The sequence below is a fragment of the Ctenopharyngodon idella genome, chromosome 3 (genome assembly GCF_019924925.1).
Source record: "Ctenopharyngodon idella isolate HZGC_01 chromosome 3, HZGC01, whole genome shotgun sequence".
NCBI lineage: Eukaryota > Metazoa > Chordata > Actinopteri > Cypriniformes > Xenocyprididae > Ctenopharyngodon > Ctenopharyngodon idella.
Window position 1 is genome coordinate 2,908,083 of NC_067222.1, and position 6,000 is coordinate 2,914,082.

Below are 6,000 nucleotides of genomic sequence, written 5' to 3' on the forward strand. Positions count from 1 at the left end.
GTAATAAGGTGCTTGAAAAATGACCTATAGGCTCGTTTTTTTTGGAGGACAGTCTGTTCCTGTTGGAAGCTCAAGTATGATTGGCCCACTGACGCAGAGGGGGAGAGGCCAGCACCAGAGGTTAAAAGCCAGCGCACAATGCTCCTCCTCTCTTGCTGATCCAACTGAAACTGCATCTGTGGGGGTTCTGCCTGTGGGCCTGCAAGGCCTGTAGGCCTCGACCTGCCCCCACCATGTGCTTAACCCAGAGAGAAAGAACTCTTTCCTACTACAAGAGTCAAATTAACAGCTTAAGTTGTTTCATATTTCTTCACCCAACGCAGAAGAACTTTGGACCAAATCATCAAGGATTTCTCCTCAGCCTGCAGATCCGATGCTCCCCAACAGCAAAAGGCATTTTGCAAGTATCGTACATTTGAACACTAAACAGCGATTTAGTATTAATTCATGATCCACCTTTGTTAGCAAATTTCCTTTATTACTGAGAAAACTGATGGTCCTTCCAGCTTGTTTAATTGACTTTTCTAATCGCTTCATTCCCACTCTCTCATTTCCTATGTACGTGTGACTTGTGTGTATGTATGGGTTTGTTAGTTTAGTTATGTGTTCGTGATTTAGTTAATAAAACACACTTGTGCACAATACATATTTGGTTCTGACTCACTGTCTGCATTAAATTGCCTCTTAAATGATTTAAATCTTGCTACCAACTCTAAGCGCTGTAAATGCTAAGAAATACTCTTCTCTTAGAATGAATTAATAATCAATACTGAGTGTTCACAGAATGAACCGATTGATTGATTGTAATTTTAATGTAGCTACATCAAGTTAATGCGATTAACTGAATCAAATATTCATAATTAATCAATTAATATTCATAATAAATTATGAATAATTATTAATATTTCCCCTTTGAGCTAATTCACTACATGGTGATTTTGTAAATTGTAATATTAGTCTAAATATATGTGTTAACTTACTGTCTGAACTAGTAAATGAGCAGTAACTGACTCCAAATAAGCACAACAAATGTTGTTTTACTGGATGAGATTGAGAAACTCCAAAAAAAAAAAAAAAAAAAAAAAAAAAGCACATAAACATTGAGATTACATAAACATTGGGTAGCAGTAACTAGTTCCAGGTTTTTTTTTTTTTTTTTTTCATGTGTATAAGAATATCAGAGTATCACACAGACACACAATCCTTTCCCACATACACAAGAAAACTAGAAAACCCACAATATAAGAAGCCAGTTTGTGCTGAAACACCTGCTGGGTCTCTGAGAGCAAATGAAGGTTGTAGACAACTTTAAAAACAAGTCCACAGACGGTCAAAGTAGAGAAGCTGAATAATTCATCGAAGAGCCAGTCAGGACTCTCTGATTCTAGAGCTAAAGACAAACTCCCAACAAATGATGGTTGAACAAACCCACAAAACCACCAGAGAAATGTTTCATAATTGAACACTAGAAAAGATTAAAAGTTTTATTTTTTGCAATTCATTTGGATTAACTAAACTGCATCTGTTTTACAGCTTTCAATATTTGTTAAAGGTTAAAAAGGCTGAAGATGAGAGGCGTAACTGCTAAAAGCATTCACACATCATTTTTAAACACACACTGTCTTTTGCTATTTCAGTCTCACGCATACAACACTCAGCTGTCTCACACACAGCTGGAAATACATCAGTTCACCAAGGGTACGAACTTGCCATTTTAGTTTGATTATCACTGTGTGTGTGCGTGTGTTTGCAACTCAAACGCAATCTTCTATGTTAGGATGTGTGATCAGATATTGATAGGGATAGATATTTTTCATTATGCACTATATTAATCAAATAAGAATACTGCAAAATCTATTTTCATATATATTTGAATATTTTTTTTTTTTTTTTTACATATTTATAGGTGCATCCCAATTTGCTTACTTATGCAATATTCAATGCCACTTTGAGTATCAGCGGTTCGGAGTGCCAAAGTCACATGATTTCAGCAGTTTGACGGTTTGACACGCGATCCGAATCATGATTCGACACGCTGATTCATAACACTCCGAAGCTTCCTGAAGCAGTGTTTTGAAATCGGCCATCTCTAAATAAGTCATTATTTTGTTTTTTTGGCGCACCAAAAATATTCTCGTCGCTTTATAATATTAATATTGAACCACTGTACTCACATGAACTGATTTAAATATGTTTTTAGTACATTAATGGATCTTGAGAGAGGAAATGTCATTGCTGGTGATGCAGGCCTCACTGAGCCATCGGATTTCAACAAAAATATCTTAATTTGTGTTCCGAAGATTAACGAAGGTCTCACGGGTGTGGAACGGCATGAAGGTGAGTAATAAATTACATTATTTTCATTTTTGGGTGAACTAACCCTTTAAATAACAGCAACAACTCCTGCCACCTTAAACATAATTTATTTACTGTCCATCATTCATACTAATAGAATGTGATTTAGAGATTTAGATCAGATTTAGAGAAAGCTTTTTAAAAGTTACATTTTGTTATTTTCATGAATGCAAATGTTCTTTGCTGGTGCTGATAACCAATATTTTTTTTACATGGAAGACAGATGAAATGAGTTAAAATGATGCATGTGATTTCATATAATTGAATTGGTCTTCTAATGCAATGACCCTATGCAGTGTAGAAATATTAAAACTGAAGCGTAATATTGGTGAACACACGTATGGAAGACAGCTGCTCATCTCTTTCTCAAAGATGTTGAGACACTGTTATGCTCTGTAAGCACTCAGTCATTCTACTGAGATTCTCTTGTCATACAGACACATTCAACATCCAACAACTGGAAAAGACTTAGATTGTTTCAGTGATTGGAGCCGTTGTTCCCGTGTGTCTGTGGAAATGGAATCGTCATGGCAACAGCTATGTTCATAAACCCTGAAGAGGACAATTCAAGTACCCTTATCATCGTCCCTAATGTGCATCTCGATCAGATCGTCCTCTATTTCTCCATCTCAGAATATTACTCAAAAGAACTGCTAAAATCAGATAAATACATCTCAAAAACTAAGTTCAGTAGCTATGAAATCAGAAAGACAAAAAGTCGCAGTCTCTTCTTGAAATGACAACTCAATCGATCACAGCTAAGGAGAAAATCCTTAGAAAAACATGAAATAAAGTAGGACAGATCATGAGTATCATCGAAAATTTTAAATGATTGAATTTTTAAATAAAGTGCAAGCTTTAGGATAACAATATTGTAGGTATGACGGGTCTTTCTCCTCCACTCTGCGATGTGGTTTGCACTAACATTACGACGGGCTCAGTCTCTGGCCGAACAATAAATGCACGAACACAAATGCTGGTTTGGTGTATTTCTTTTTACTGCAGGCTGTAGACTGTAGAATGAAATAAATCACCCTTTAGTGGTTGTACTGCTCCAGGCATAAGTGACCCACAGCGTGCAGTACACACTGCAACTCTATGTTGCGTCATAACAGCATTAACAAAAATTAGATCACACTTTACATGTAACAATTGTAATAATAAAAAACATACAAAAAGACATACCTGTAGAATGAAATAAATCACCCTTTAGTGGTTGTATTGCTGCAGGCATAAGTGACCTAAATAAATGTAAAATAACATTAACCGTGGCCTTGCTAGAGTTGACAAAAGGCCAAATAACTTATAAAATATATGTTAATAGTCAAATTAAATGATCAAAATATTACCCTAACTAAATCATAAACACAGAATACTTAAAAACTCAACTTATTTTGTATTATAATCGAATATATTTAACTAAATTGAGACGGAGCATAAGCTTATATATATATATATATATATATATATATATATATATATATATATATATATATATATATATATATATATATGTACAGTGCATGCATAATTATAAGGCAAATTGATTTTCTGATCATATTTTTTTTTCCAGGCACATCTTATCAATTCCAAACCACAACAATCTAAATAACTACTATTAATTTTGTATTTAATCATTTATAAGTGATATATAATTGTTCATGAAGGCTGGAAATGAAAAACGCCTTATATTCAGGTGCAGAATTATTAGGTACGTTTTCTTTTACAGATAAAATGAGCCAAAAAAAAAAAAAAAAATTATAATTTAACACCTACTGAAAAGTCAAAAATTATTAAATGTCCATGAGAAGGATACAATACTAATGCAGTAATTGCAGTTAAGGCATGACCATTGGACAGTGAAACGCTCATTGGGTCAGCAGCGTCAGACAAAAACAGGTGGAGAAGAAAAGACACATGTTAACTGCAAAATAATTAAGAATTAAGGTGAAGAATTAAGTGTGAAACCATCAGGAACCCTTTAGTCTCCAGCGCCACCATATTCCAGAACTGCAACCTACCTGGAGTCCCAAGAAGTGCAAGGTGTCAGGATCTCAGAGACTGACAATTTCTAGTACTGCATTAGTATTGCATCCTTCTCATGAGCATTTAATAATTATGCACAATCTGAATATAAGGCATTTTTCATTTCCACCCTTCATGAATAATTATATATCACTTATAAATACAAACTTAATAGTAGTTATTAAGATTAATGTGGTTTGGAATTGGTAAAATGTGCCTGGAATATATAAATATATAAATAAATAAATAAATAAATAAATAAATAATAAATATATATACAGTCAAACCAAATTTATTTAGACACCTTAACAATTTCATTCGTTATTACAGTTTATTCACTATAGTTTAAAAAATGGTAATAAAATATGGCAAGATCTCAGAGATAAACTGTCAGAAAAAAATTAATCTTAATCACTTAAGCAAAACATGGTCAGGTCAAAGTGTCTGAATAAAATATTTTTTATTTTTATAAATTTTACTGGTAGTCCAGTGTATGAACAATTTTTGGGTATAATATGTCACAGTTTACTTTATTGTGCTATCCTCACTTACATAAATGAACTATAGTGTCCTGCACCCACTAGTAAAAAATATAAAAAATTATATCTGGTGTCTGAATAATTTTTGGTTTGACTGTATATATATATATATATATATATATATATGAAAAAAAAAAGCAAGTTTGACCTCCTCATCTAACTAACCAATCAGTTCAGTCAGAGGAATGAGGTAAGCGTGATTTCCTGGGTATAATGTCTCTCTTGTATTGTTTCTGCAGTAACACTGAGTTCAGGCAGTGAAACAGTTTCTACTCTTCTTCATGATGAAGAGGAGAAGATCAGGTGATCAGTGGTGTAAATGCATTACTGTATGTTCTTTAGTTTGGATGTGTCATGTCTGTCAACTTTCCATTCTTGCTGTTTATTATCTGGGCTCTTATTATTAACAAAACGTTGCTGCCCTCTACTGGAAAGACGTTGAAATTAAAACTTACGCATTATTCAGCATTCACAAAAATTGTGCCAGTATTTATGTATGCGAATCTCTCTTTTTGTTTTTAGGTGAAGTGTGTAATTCTACTATCTACAAACAGTTCTGCAAAAATAAAGCTATCATCCATCTATCCATCAGATTATGCTACGGGCCTCTGGTCGACTCTCACCATCTGATACAGATGAACCAGAGTCTCTGTGTCTGTTCTTCTCCATTCCTCCAGACCCTCCATTAGTAAGAGTTAATCAATATAACAGGGCAAAACCTCTGAAGATCCCAGAGGAGCTTCCAGAGGGACTGTGCACAACCAGAAGAAATAGACAAATGAATGTGTTAAAAAAACACTAGAAGAAAAAGCAGTTTTTTTTTCTGACGTACCACACTGAAAAAAATGTTTTCATTCATTCAATTAAAAAATTTTACATTGAAAAAATGTTTTCATTCATCTAATTAAAAAAAATCTATATTTTAAACTTGAGCCAATTAAAAATAAATAACTTGCCCTAAACAGTATTTTTTATGTCTATGAAAACTATTTTATAAAACCTGGCATAAAGTGTATTTTTCTTGTTGAAGAAAGTCAATTAATTTACATTCTATTTTTGAATAAAACAAAAAGATATAGAT